Genomic DNA, 15,054 nt, shown 5'->3' with positions numbered 1-15,054 from the left:
CAACTACTATAATAACTAACTGAACTGTATAAGGTGTTTTCGACTGGGTATAAAGACTAAAATCTTTCTATTTAACACTAGCTAAACAAACCAAATTCTTATAAAAAATGGTTATATAAACAAAGGTGTTAAATACAACACACTCTATGACAATAGCTCTTTGTTTATAACAATCTGACATTAAGTATTTATGAATGAAATTCTATCACAGTTCAAGATCCCGCTCCTCCAACCAAAATAACTAACAATGGAATAGGTGTTCCATGCATGTGTGCTTTACCCCCGGCACACTGATGAACCAGGGGAGTAACTGGAAGTATATACAGAGCGTATGAATTCGATATCTTCTTGTTATTGTATATGCGAAAATAAAGTTTATTTTATCTTGCATCTTGGAGCCTCCGTGGCCCTGTGGTTAAAGTCGCTGACTTCAAATCACTTGCCCCTTACCGATGTGGGTTCGAGCCTCCCTCGGGGCGTTGAATTCTTCATGTGAGGAAGAAAAAAAGATTACAAGTCACCTTGACCTCGACATGGCAAAGAAGTACTAAACAATAGACATGTTTTGTTTTTTTACATAATTGAATAAAATACACGGTATACATTGTTTATTGTAGTAAGAGAAAACCAGATCCGATTTTTTATTTTCACCTGGACAATTCCTTATTTACAACAATACACAGGTGTCATTCCCCCGTTAGTTGTGATTTCCCGAGAAATTTTGAAATCCTTCAATCCTTCAAGCACATTTGTACATTTAAAACCAATTTTGGCATAACTTTGATTTTCAAAAGTTCAAACGTGATTGAAATAAACATTCTAAATACGAGATCGCTTTAAGCTAGGCATCAACTCCCTGCTGCGAATGATTTACAAGCCTGACTTACCAATTTTCACTTTCTAGAAAATACAAGTTAAAATTTCAGTTAGATGTATCTTTTATTATCAAGACGATTTATCTGAAAACTCAAAACCAGGGATGATAGTTTTTTTTAACCTGCTGCGATGGATTTCTCCCATCTTTTACTTCACTTGTTTCGAGATAAATATTTTTGTGTCCCTTTTTCGAAACTGAAGTGTCATTTGAATGCAAATTCATTGGAAAAGTAGCTCAGTTTTGCCAAACATAGAGATGCGAAAAAACTGTTATTCAGCTGGTGATTTGTTGTGTTACAGCATTTGAAACTTAAACAGCCACGTGATTTTATTCTGTACTTTTTGTTTTTTAGATCACACATTACGCCAGCTTGTTATCTAAAGTTCAATGTTAAAATATGGAAATGCAATATTTGAATATACGAATACGTGAAAACTAGATCACCAAAGCAAAAGAGATATATCGTGAGATGCTGCATTTCAATACAAATTTAACGGTAGGCCTACCCATATTTCAGTTTTGCCAAAAATGCAGATTAGACATTTTTTCACTACGCAAACTGGGGGACAATTTGTTCTTGTCAACGTTGTGTCTGTCTTAAGAAAATTCTTACACGTACAGTGGCAATTTTGGGTCTGCCAAAATCATGTTTGATAAAAAAAGAACAGCTACCCGAATCTTTTTTCAAACAGGGACCAAGAAGTGTGTCTTTCGGAGATATGTCCACGAGCGGTGTTTCTACAAGTAAAATGGTGTGATTTTGTGATTCATGAGAAAATTAGGACGGATGTATTTCATTCTCGAAACAACAACTTAACTTAGGCTGTTTCTGGGGTTCAACTTTGAGAAAAATTGTTTGTAGAAAACAAGAACAAAATTTAATTATTGTATACACATTTTCCATAAAAATGTTTTCGTCAATTCAGTTTTTATGAAAATATTGAAAATATTTCAATAACACATATATCGCAGTCCAAATTTACCCTGGCTGATAGGTGTGGTTCTGCTTATATGAGTTCGACACTCGGGTCATGGGATACGGAGTCTGGAAATACAAAAATATGCACCGCTCTGAATATTTATTTGACAACGACAAAAACTGTGGCCTGCGCCATCAAGTTCTCATTCCAAGTGAAAATGCATAGAAATTACAGAAACCGATGAATGGTAAAATGTAGATGAATGATTTTAAGCATCAATAGCAATCTTCTAAATTACCGGGAAATACACATATATACGACGCTATGAAAATTTTAATTGTCAACGACAAAACCTGTACCCTGCGCAATCAGTTTCTCATTCCAAGTGCGCATGCGTTGTGCAAATTAGCCTAGAAGAGAGGCCCGTCCATGTAGTTAGTATTTATAGCAAGTGAATTATGAATAAGTAATATGACTGTTGGATATGGTTTATGTCAGGTGTATTAATGCTTAAACATGACTTAGTACAATAACTAGACTACGGAAGACGATAACGGACTAAATACAATAATACGATTACGGAAGACACTAAGGGACATACATAGCATACAAACATAAAGAAAATGTATTCTTGGCCCTGTGACACATAGATATCCAATGGAACCCAAAGAATCATGATAATATTTTGTCTATATAGTTTATACTTGTGACCAAACATTTTTTGGTTGGATCGTTTTATCGAAAACGGTTCTGCCATTTGATACCCTTAGAGGTTGTGTAGACCAAGTTATATTCGAATAATTTAAGTTGTTATTTTCTTTATTAGGATTTTATAGCCACTACAAAAGATTTTGAAAACCATTTCCAGAAAATAAAATAGTTCTAAATTGACGACAAGCCAATACTTCACGAACACATATATGTTCGTCAAAGTTGTTTCATTCAAAGTACCAGCTCAGTTATTGCTATATGTTACATGAAGTCATTACATGTAATTTTAATATATGTAATACGTGTAATATGCCGGAAAACAAGGTCTAGTTTAATGTTTACGTTATTACATCATATTAGCATACACTGGTAAAGAGATATACGAGAGAACATATGAGAAAAATATGCTGCAGATGTTTTGTATCAGAACTAATGTAGTTCGTTCCATCTTAGGGAGCAAAAGTTACCCATTTTGGAATTTATGCACCTAAGAAAATTATAAATGGCAAAACCCTCATCATTGTGAGTCTGAAACCTTACCTTGGATGTAGAATCCTTTCATACGGGAAACAATCCATTTGGCTCACGGATGGTCAGTGGTTCTACCCATATGCTCGCCCATGCCAGAAACAATGCCTGGAGAGGGGCACCTGGGGTCTTCATCCACCAGCAAAAGCTAGAAAAGTCACCTTATATTAGTGACAAAAATAATAAATGGACAAATTGTCAAAATATTTCGAGGGAACGATAAAATTAGAAAGAAGAAAACAGTACTGCAAATGGTATTACTACAGTACATACTACATCGAGGGTTCAACGCAATAAGGGCGTATCTACATATGATCATTATATGTAGATACACCCTTATTGCGTTGAACCCTCGACATAGTCTTCAGTTGGTGTCAACAGCTAACTAGGATGTGTGTGGATTTCTTTAAATACCCAACATGTAAATAATAAAAATGATTATATATATATATTTTTTTATTATGCTACGTTGGCAAGACGTCCATGTAGCGTTTAGATGATTACTAGATTTTAGATTGCTTTGGATGTTTTATTAGTTTTGGAAAGGCAATGTTTGTCTAGCAAATTTGTTTTGTTTTTTTGCAACCATGTTTTATTTCTTAAGGTTTTGTTAAAATGATGCAAATTTAGTAATAAACTTGCAAATATTTCCATCCCGTGTTTTTCAAAGCAAGATAATAGATATAAAACGGCAATTTCGATCAGTTTTACCGGCATAAGGCATGATTATATCCATGAGGTTTTGTTTACGTGTAACTTTCCTACAAAGTTCAGTGTCTGCATCCGTGCCAAAGTGCCAGGCTCATTTACAGCAGACAAATACACCTTCTACCAAGAAAGCAGTTTGACATTTCAAAAAGAATATTCCATAATATGCTGAACAGACTTCTGGATAGCGAGATTTAACGCTGTAATAATTTAAGTACTTGACGCGTAAAACAAGTTGTGTACTTGACACGTAAAACAAGTTATACACTTGGCACACAAAACAAGTATATACATGTACTAGTACTTGACATGCAAAACAAGTTTTATACTTGATTCGCAAAAGAAGTATATACTTGACACATAAAACAAGTTATACACTTGACACGCAAACAAGTTATATACTTGACACGCAAAACAAACTATATATTTGACACGAAAAACAAGTATATATGACACGTAAAACAAGTTATATAATTGACACACAAAACAAGTATACTTGACACGCTAAACAGTTATTTACTTGTCACTCAAAACCATCAGAGAAAGTTAGGAATTACGAAAGTCCTTTGTATCACAAAATGTCAGGCCAAGTTTTAATTTGATAATAAAGCTCCAGCGCATTGTTAGGCAAGATTTATTATTTGAAATTAAAGCTCCCGCAATGAGTTACTGGATATAGAAAAGGAACTGCATTAAAGTATCTTGAAAAAAAAATCCCGTAATGTGATTAAATGGATGCAGCATTTTATGCCAGACTTTTAAGGCTGTGTTTTTGGAACGTGGTTTTCCCTGGTTGTACTTCAAAGTAGCAATAATGTGCACGATGTGCATAAATGACATAAAAATGTTTATATCAAGATTTTATCGAATGAGCAAACACTGATATCAATTCTCGAGAAAACAGTTAATTCAGAAAAAATGTATAGAAGAACAACGTTTTAATGTATTTAAACACGACGAAGAGGTTGTACGCCTGTGGGATAATTTCACAAGAGCATAACCTACACTGCGTTTAACCGATCCGGACTGTTTACATACGTTATATGCAAACATATTTCTGCTATGTATAATATCGTTTCTAATATGTATTTTATTTAAAATGTGAATGAGCTAATGAAGTATTATTTTTGGCACTTACACGGTCTTAATAATAATAAAACATGATGTTCAATGGAAATATTTAAAAGTGCATAGACGTCCAGTAAATGATTTTGCGCGCCATATGTTACACCTTTTTATTCTGTTATATCTGTTTATTATGTTTGTTTTATTAGATAGCAGAACAATTTTGTATCATTCTTACACCTTTTTATTCTGTTATATCTGTTTGTTATGTTTGTTTTATTAAATAGCAGAACAATTTTGTATCATTCTTACACCTTTTTATTCTGTTATATCTGTTTGTTGTGTTTGTTTTATTAAATAGCAGAACAATTTTGTATCATTCTTACACCTTTTTATTCTGTTATATCTGTTTGTTTTATTAAATAGCAGAACAATTTTGTATCATTCTTACACCTTTTTATTCTGTTATATCTGTTTGTTGTGTTTGTTTTATTAAATAGCCAATTAGTATACCATAACAAATCCAGGTGCCTGTCCTAGCCTGAGATAATATCAGATCTTCTTCCAACATTTAAGCTCGCAAATAACCGTGTCGATGTGAAAACACACATAATATACAATGAAATGAAAAAGTCAGCACTGACACGTGTACATACATGTTATGTTATGATATACAATTATGAAAGATGAGATTCATGTCCATTGTCATCCATACTTCTCTAAATAAACCTTGAAAAATTGAAGTCCTAGAAAGCTTGTAAAATGACATAAAAGTCCTAGTTATTATTTGATGAAAGAAAATTCGAAGCCAAGAGATATTTGAGGCAACATTGAATTTGCTTCGAGTTAATTAAAACTCAATTTCTTTTAATACTGTTGTTTCTTTTAACTAATCTTTTTCTAAAAAAGGAAATTTATCGTCCTGAATTACGCTTCCCTCTCTCAGCAAATAACATGTTTTCTGCAACGATAATGACACTTCGTTAGTAGTAAGGATTCAGGAAATTGGCATTGTTGAATTGGAAAAAATGAAGGAGCTAGTTGTAATGCTAAGTTGTCACTTATGATTATTTTGAATGTTTGACGCAATATTAAACATTTTTCAAGGATGGCAATATTTCCAAAGGGAATTATTAGTACACAGAGCAAAGACTGTCACTTTAAAAATGTTATTTTTTTTAAACTATGGTACAAGAGATTTTATAATTATTATAGCATACAACTACTGTTATTAACGTTTTCACGTTGTTTTTAATGGATAAAGGCGCTGTTAAAACACCTCTTTGTATAGTTCAACGGCGACAAGTTAGCACATATCAGCCATGCAACGCATAATTAAAACTAGTTTTAACGTAAATGAAGTCTTATTGATAAAATGTAATTTGAGTCGCGTCATGAGAAAATCGACATAGTGGCTTTGCGACCAGCATGGATCCAGACCAGCCTGCGCATCCGCGCAGTCTGGTCAGGATCCATGCTGTTCGTTAACAGTATCTCTAATACCAACAGGCTTTAAAAGCGAACAGCATGGAGCCTGACCAGACTGCGCGGATACGCAGGCTGGTCTGGATCCATGCTGGTCGCAAAGCCACTATGTTGGTTTTCCCATGGCGCGGCTCATTTAGTCCTTTTCACGTTTTATTCTTTAACGTTAACGTATGTTTGTGTCCCATAATAGCATGTAAAGAATCCCTCGGGATACGTTGGCATGCTCGCCGTAGTAACCAGTCAGGAATATATTATATTATAAAAAAAAACTTACGTTATCCGTACAAAAAGAATATTTTAGACTATTGAAAGCTCACATTATGATATCTTATGTAAGATCCTTAAAATCTTAGACAACACGTTTTAAAGGTGCTTTCCACAATCTAATTAAATTTCGTTATAGAAAAAAATAATTGTACCTGTACGTGGTCAAATAATTCTGGTTTCAATAGTGAAACATTGATAATTGTTAAATTCGGCGTACTTTCAAAGATTTCAGTGGTAAACTACTAACTGTCGTCGGCGACACTTAGCAGTTATAAAAATAGCAAAGCAATTACTAGCTGTGGCTTTTATTTATAGATTTGAAAGGTTACTGGAATAAACCACTTCAGTAATGGGGTACCCTAACTTTTTATAACTTATTTTTATAATAAATATTTAAATGACTGCCTCTCTTGATAATAAGACGACGTGGTGCAGTGGTAAGCGTGACGGCTCTAGAATCTAACTTTTGTGAGTTCGAATTCCAACATAGATAAATATGTTTTTTTCATTTGATATTTTTTCATTTTATATTTTGCTAACATACACTTTAAAATGATGATGGTGTTAAATATGTATTTGAATTGCATTACTAGTATCAATTTGCTATTTTTGCATATAACATAGGTTCAAATATCTTCTTGATTGTGAATTATTCAACATGGTGTGTACTTGCACGGGAGTGCACGAACTTCACGAGGAAAACATTGTTTTATCGTTTGCATATTACACACTCTGTCACATTGAGAAAAATAGCCATACTCAGTTTGGCACGGAAAATGGCACTAAACTCTCTCTACAAACGAACGATAAATAAAATTAGGAGAGTATATCTTATTCCTAATGGCACACTTCAGTTCCTCGCGTGGCTTTGGAGATTCCGATTTATCAGTGTTCTTCAAATATATTTCAAACCCTTATTTAATAAATGGAACAGTCTGGAAAATCCAAATCTAAAAATAAAAGCGACAGCTAGTACTTTTAATTTCACGTTCTAAAAATAGGTTTCGGTACACCCAGGAAAATAAGCGATTACAAAGTAACAAAATGGAATTTAAATAAAATAATTGCTATTTGCATAGTCTGAAACCATAAAGAAAATATAGACAAATGATAAGATTGCTTGCGATTCCATGGAAAGTAGCTTTAAACCACAGCACACCATTATTCACACAAAAAGCGACCATATTTTCCTTTTAGCTTCAGCACCAGTTGTTTCTCTAGAATAACTTCATGTTAATCTTCGGCGTCAAGAAACTCCTACGTTTTGGTACTCTTTTTATTGACCTCATTTGATCAATCAAAACGTTTTTCCGCGTGATCTGAAAAGCAGCCAATTTGTTATTATCTTTAGAAAATGAAATATACTATTTTGCTTAAACATCCCCAGCTTTTATTATATTTGACTGGGTTATCATAGTAGGTTGTCCCCCTTGAAAATTATCCGATAATCAATATTGGTTTCCCTATTGATATTACTTTGAGCAATAGATTATATAGGAAATTTATTTTTAATGATTAATTTCAAATATGTCTTTTGGTTTGTGAATATTTTACCAGATATGACAGTAAACTTCAATTTCTTCTCTTCAATTTAATGTGAAAATATTTATTCTAACTGAACATCTTTTTGCTTCCAATTTTGTTTTAAAAGTATCACCGTCGCTTATATTGAACATATAGTGAAAAACAGTAAACTTTTCATTTTCTTTTACTTTAGAGGCAAATAAATTATATTTTCCAAAGCATGACAATTTATTATCACATATGTAGGTATTCTTGACTTCATAAACAATACAATAATATCATTTTAAGTGTAATAGGGTAAAGGCTTCTTGATTCCATTTTACTTCAAAGTGTATCAAGAAATAAAAAACTTGTGGATTTCTTAAAAGTTCTGATGTATCTTAAACCGTGTTAATTTACGGAACTGCATATACCAACAACTGACGTACGATTCAGTATAGTCTTTTGAAATAATAACGTTCATAATTGTCTAATTAGTCAAAAAAAATAATAAAAAATGAAAAGAACTGAATAGAACAGAGCTTTGATTTTTCACCAAACTGTTTATGAGAACAATACGAATCAACATAAATTACATAATTTCCGAATGAAATCTTAATATCTTTGGAATATTGAAACATTCGACGACGGGAGAAAAACTACTTCAAAGAATAATTGTTCAATGAAATAGTGTAATTTGCAAGTTAGGCACTCAATGAAAGCTGGTGAGAGGGGCAAGAGAATGTGTACATTTATTTAAACAAAAGACACATCATGGTTTCCACGATGTGCAAAGAAAGGGTGAAATTAACAGTCGCGCAATATCATGTCTATTTTAGAAATGAAATCCAAGCTTGAAAAAAGAATGGCATGCTTTCCATGAGTTTGCACGGTAGGATTATCTCTTTAGTACGACCTACATTTTTTGTCACGGTTTCGTTCGTGGAAAGCATGAAAAACGGCCACCTTTACAGCAATCTGACTAAAGTACATATCCTATTACGCTACGCATAGGATCTGAGAACGACCTATTCATTGCCTCGTTCTGACGACCCTTTCGCTAGCCAATCAGAGCCTAACTTACAACATCTTGCAAATCTACCTGTAGCCTTGACTTTTGATATTTATAATTCTTATGTCATAATGTATCAGATAGCCGGTTAGCTCAGTTGGTAGGCCACTTGCTTTGTAAGCGAGGGGTCCCGGGTTCGAGCCCTGGAATGACTGCACATTTTTTTTACTCTTTGAAGTCGTCTGATTGGATAAAATAAAAATAGCAATACTGGAAATCCAAAATATACAGAAGACGAATGTGAATGGGTCGTTCTCAGATCTTCGTTTAGAAGATCAAATACTTTAGTCAGATTGCCTTTACAGCTAAAGACTTTAGTTTACACGATAAATTTGATTTCATGATTGAATTGTATAATATGTACAAACACATATCTGAATGGCATATTTGATTTATGTATAATCAAGTAACTTAGACACTATTAATAAGCAGACAGGATGAATCAGAGCTAATTGTTAAAAAAAAATGAGTTAGGATCTCTATGGTACACATACACCAATGCTGATCAGCAAAAATCAGAAACTTGATTCATAATTCAATAGATTCTTTTTTTCTTTGATTTCTATGAAAAACCTTGGACCAAGACCAGTTGATAAAACATGTGTGTGCGTGTTTTAGTAACATGTATGTTTTTTTTAAATTTTGTTAAATTGCTCTGGGTTTTCTTTGCCACTGCCTGTCACATACAGTATTGCTTAGTTTATTACTTTATTTTATCATGTTTTAAAGAGTAAACTTCTAGGCATGAAAGATAAACAAAAGTACCGTTATATGGACAAGAACAATCAGTCAAAATGGGAATACATGTATCTTCACACAAGTTTCGTTTTTCTCGAGGAAAACTATTATGAATACATGTTTGTGGGAAAGCTCGTTTATGAAATAATTTTCGGATTTCAATGTCTGGCGGGATTCAAAGTTTCAAAAGAAAAGAAATTTATTTAAATGTTTTCATTTTCTGTTACATGACAACACGAAATTCGCAATATCATAAGCTAACATAATCGTTTTTTTTACAGAAACGTTTTATATTTTTACATGAATAATACTTCTATATGAATCTATAAAACAACATGATTTATATAAAAAAAACTCGCTACATGTTTTGTTGCTCTCTATGGAGTAACATGCGAGCTTAATTTCCGTGTATTACCTTAAGCAAAATATTAGATCAATGCAAAATCCATGACAAAGAATTATTGACTTAGATCATGAATGACACGACTTTAGCTAATGTAAGGGAGGCAATCCAATTTGAAGAGAATTGCTTAAACACAGTCAATAATTAAGGGAGAGAATTCTTGCAAATTCTCGTTAAAAGCTGACCATGCTGTGCACCAAGTTTCCGTGCGTATTAGCATGTAAGCATAGTCTAAGATTTAAGATTGGTCTTTAGCGTCACGTACCGTCTTATAAAGAGCTATAATGATATAAAATGCTGGACGAAAATGTCTTAATACAAATATTTTCACTTGGAAGTTGACGATAGACCAGGCTTATCTATCTAACTGTAAGTCGATGAAAGATATATTTCACTGATTTCATCTTTCTTGACCCTTAGACGCACGAAATACCATTTTCCTGAGTCCGCGTTATCATATTTCATTTAAATAATAGTTTCATTGTTCTCTTTGCATATTTTAATAGGTGCATTTAAAATTTCCTTCTGTTTACGAAAATGAAAATTTTGAAACATTTCTGAGAATAAACCGGTAATTGGCAAAATCAACTAAACGATAGTTGATGCCTTGCAAATTGACAGACTGTTATTAGATTTTGCAAAGAATTCCTTGTTTTGTTTGGTAATTTCAGTGTTTGAAACGCACTTAATATTTTCCTGTATTTTCCAATTATTTGTTTTTAATATTAACTGATCTTGACGTCAAGTGCAACTCAGTTAAATATTGCATCTTAATTATCCTGGTTTCTAAAGTAAATGGGCATGCAAACAGCATAACTGGGTAATTTACAGCTTATTCTAATATGACTAACATTGCGTTAATCATCACAGCGATGTTATGTTGACGTCACGTTAACGTGATATTTAGCCCCATGTACGCATAAAGAGATAGCGCTTTCAAATTTCATGAAATTGTTTACTTAATAACATGTTTAAAACGAAATGTCACATTGCACAAATGTGTTGAATAATTTATACACATACTGAGTTAGTATAGTTATTCGCTTGCTGAATAATTCGCAATAATTTTCGCCCGAACTGAACTCTGCCGCAAGACGTATTACCATTTCCGGCCCTGACGTGTATAAACAAAAACCTACTATTGGCGCCATGCTTGCGCGAAGAAACAGTTCCATCATATTTGATACAACTTTTAGAATAAAGAACATATTAGAATCGAAATAATTTATAGCAAAACAGTGCTTTATCACTATTTATACACTCGGGCGGTTATACGTCGTCCGAAATAATTTCACTCGGGCTGCGCCCTCGTGAAATTATTACGCCCGACGTATAACCGCCCATCGTGTATAAATAGTGATAAAGCATTGTTTTGCTGTAAATTATTTCTTAAATAGTCACACAATAAGGAATTCATGAAAACTTTCAAGGTAATTGGAAATGTCCTTAAGTGTCGACCTAAAAGATTTGATGAAATAAACGAAAAACCCATATAGGACTATAAAATAGATTTCTATAAATGCATTCATATGAAATCAAAAGAGCAGACGCCAATCAATCAGGTTTCAGATATAACGCTTCGCATAGCACGTGAACAAGCAAAATAGTAGTATATTCTGTTCATGACAGGTGAGCCGATGTAAAAGAAGGACTTGGTGGTATTCATACACACTGAAAACATTGTTTGCCCCTCTAAAGACTACGCCAAGTGCTAGAAATGTCTTGCTATATTAGGCTGATAATTAAAGACACATCTGACAGTTTCCTATATGTACATAGGCAAAAGTTTTCCTAAGGACAGAATTTCACTGACTGAGAATCAAGTTTAAAACGGAAATATGTATTAAAAATCATAGGTACCAGTGCTTGATCTTGAATGATCTGCCCTAGAAAATAGATTTTTCAGTATTTTCAAACTTTCAAGGGCAGACAATTCATGACCAAGGCTGGGTACCTACGATTTGCTTTATTTTATATTTCTGTTTTTGATTTGATTCTCTGTTAGTAAACACAGTTTAAAGAAGAAATTCTATCCGTAAGAAAGATTTGCCCCATGTCAATATAGACACTGTGGCAATTGTCCTTGACTATGAACATGACAAAATGATACCTCTAAGTCCTGGTATTTCCCATGGACCGAATTTCTTTAAACTTTATATACTGAATGCAAATGATGACTAAAACAGAAATATAAATTAAAATACACAGTTTCCATGCCCTAATCTTGAATTATCTGCCCTTGAAAATTGGATTATTTAGTATTTTCTGATTTCCAAGGGCAGATAATTCAAGATCAAGCATCGGTACCTATGATTTTTGATACATATTTCCGTTTTAAACTTGATTCTCAGTCAGTATACAAAGTTTAAAGAAATTTTGTCCGTAGGAAAATTTTTGTCTGTATACATATAGGAAACTGTCAGATGTGTCTTTAATTGCATTAAATAAGCAACACAATTAATTTATTTGCTAAGAATAGAAACACCTTTGTTAACCTTTATTGTTTTAAAAATAAATTTATCAAATTTCCTAACACCCACTTGATATTTTGGACACACACTTTCATAATATTGATTATACATTTCTTTCATAACATTTTGTACGTTTAGACAAACATCTTGCTAATAAAATAACATTCAGTAAGATAGAACGGTGCTATCAGTTAAAGTATTTTACGATTTCAACCCAATTTAAGAAAATGAAAAATACAAATAAATGTCTGGAGTTTGCAAATGGGAGAATGGGAGAGTCTAATAATCAGACATCAGACAGTAAAGTTATGACAAGACAAATCAAAGGCCTGAATGGCCTGAGTCGGCTAATGATTGATGTACTGACAGTATAGTCTACCAGTTTCAGTTTGTTTTTAGTTTTTTTCTTAAAATTTCATAACACAGCTCGATATTTACCCAAAATATTATATCCGGATACGATTACACTTTTCTCCAGTTTGAACAATATATTTTACAAATTGTGATGATACGAAGACATTTAGCAGCAATTGGCAGTATCTGACATTGAAGTTTACGGTTAAATTACCTCTTATTTAAATCTTTTCATAAAAAAGTTGTTTCGTTTCGCCAAACATAGACGATCTACTTTCGATTTCAAAAACTACAAGAAAATACAATTTAATGTTTCGCCGATTTGTTTATTTCTCGAAAAATAAGAATTAAAACCATTTTTAATATCAGTAGTAACTAAACAAACCAGTAAGAGCTTCTTCTTCCGATAATTTATCCGTTTACTGACTGCAAAATTCAACCCACGCAAAGTTTATAGAAGTTCATACGATGCGTGTTTACGTTCAATGTGGGAGAATTAAGGCTGATCGGCTATGTTACCTAACTCATCCAGACGATTCAGATTTTGTTTTTAAAAAAGCATTGTGTGCGTTTCTGTAATTTTATATACGTTTTTATACGCTTAGAAATTATTAGACATGCGTATTTGCATTATTTCTATACGTAATTTACGCTAATACGCATCTTATCTGGAGCCCTGCTGGAACTATTTTTGTCTTTCGCTGGATGTTACCCAAGCTTTGTAAGCCTGCGCAATTCTTAAAATGCACATTTATGCTTAATGAGTTACATTCGAGAATTGCACAATTACAAGTCATAAATATGACAGATTACATCGTATATTGGTCATAGCAAAGGGAATTGACACAACTTAACTTCATTCATGCAGTGAACTGTTTGAAATTTGAGAAATCTAATGGAACTACATCCCTTCACATGTTATTCGGTCCATTTAGAGAATCGTTGGATAGCAAGGACTCGTCAAATGGCTTTCAGCCTTTAGCCGACTCAAAAATCTTTATCCTGTCAGGTCTTGAAATCAAATTTGAACAAATTATAATGCTTAAATTGTTAATGCTTAACCATGCATTAGAAAAAATCAATATCTATACCTCAAATATTCTTACCTGCTCGATGGGGAAAAACAATACTTATCTGTATTTTTGCGAGTCTTTAAAAATGCATAGAAGTGGTGTAAAATAAATGCTTGCATAACTCGATTTTGTAGAAATTTTAATACATTCTCCAAATAGCATTTGTTAGTACTTGAAAAACAATGCCAAATTATCGTGGGAGCGTTCAAAATTTCGGCTAATGTCTTTCTATTTCTAACAAAATTACTTAAAGAGTTCATTGTGTGTGTAGTATAAGAGTGCTTCGATATCAGTACTGGTATTCCCAAAGTTCCGGTGGTGTAGACAAAAACGATGCTTCTGGTTTTAAAACGCGAGGCAGCTAAAAAAAAATTTCGTATAATGACAACAATATGCCAATCTCTTGTCACATGTGAGTAGATAATGAGGTTGTGGCTTTGTTTTCTTGGTTTACTTGTCTTTAATCATGTTCGGCTTTCTTAAGAGAATGGAAGTAAAATGCAAGGATGTGACTCCAAGGAATAACGGAAAACGAGTACAAGTATTTTTGTTACTTATTTTAATAGTGTACTAGAACTGTACTTTTATGGCCGGTGTAATGAAGTATTTCGACCCCCATAGAATAACGACCCCCCGGTCATTATTCTATAGAAAATGTGACTCCTTTCCTGTAAAATATTGACTCCCCTTATAAAAAAACTGACTCCCTTTGAAAACTCTATAGAATAACGACTCCCCGGTCATTATTCTATAGAAAAACTGACCCCTCCAAGTAAAATACTGACTCCCTAAAGATGACTTCCTTCGAATCTCATAGAATAACGACCCCGGTTATTATTCTATAGAAAAAGTGACTCCTTCCATGCAAAATACTCA

The 15,054-nt window shown here is 33.1% G+C and overlaps 1 protein-coding gene across 1 annotated transcript in view; it reads left to right on the top strand.

Moving 5' to 3' along the window:
• The window catches only part of LOC128559575 (G-protein coupled receptor 83-like), a 66,395-nt gene that overhangs the window by 38,118 nt on the left and 13,223 nt on the right, over positions 1-15,054 (top strand). The gene's annotated exons all lie outside the window — the stretch shown is intronic.

This window comes from Mercenaria mercenaria, chromosome 9 (genome assembly GCF_021730395.1).
Source record: "Mercenaria mercenaria strain notata chromosome 9, MADL_Memer_1, whole genome shotgun sequence".
Taxonomy (NCBI): Eukaryota; Metazoa; Mollusca; class Bivalvia; order Venerida; family Veneridae; genus Mercenaria; species Mercenaria mercenaria.
This window is presented reverse-complemented; position numbering and strand designations above follow the sequence as displayed.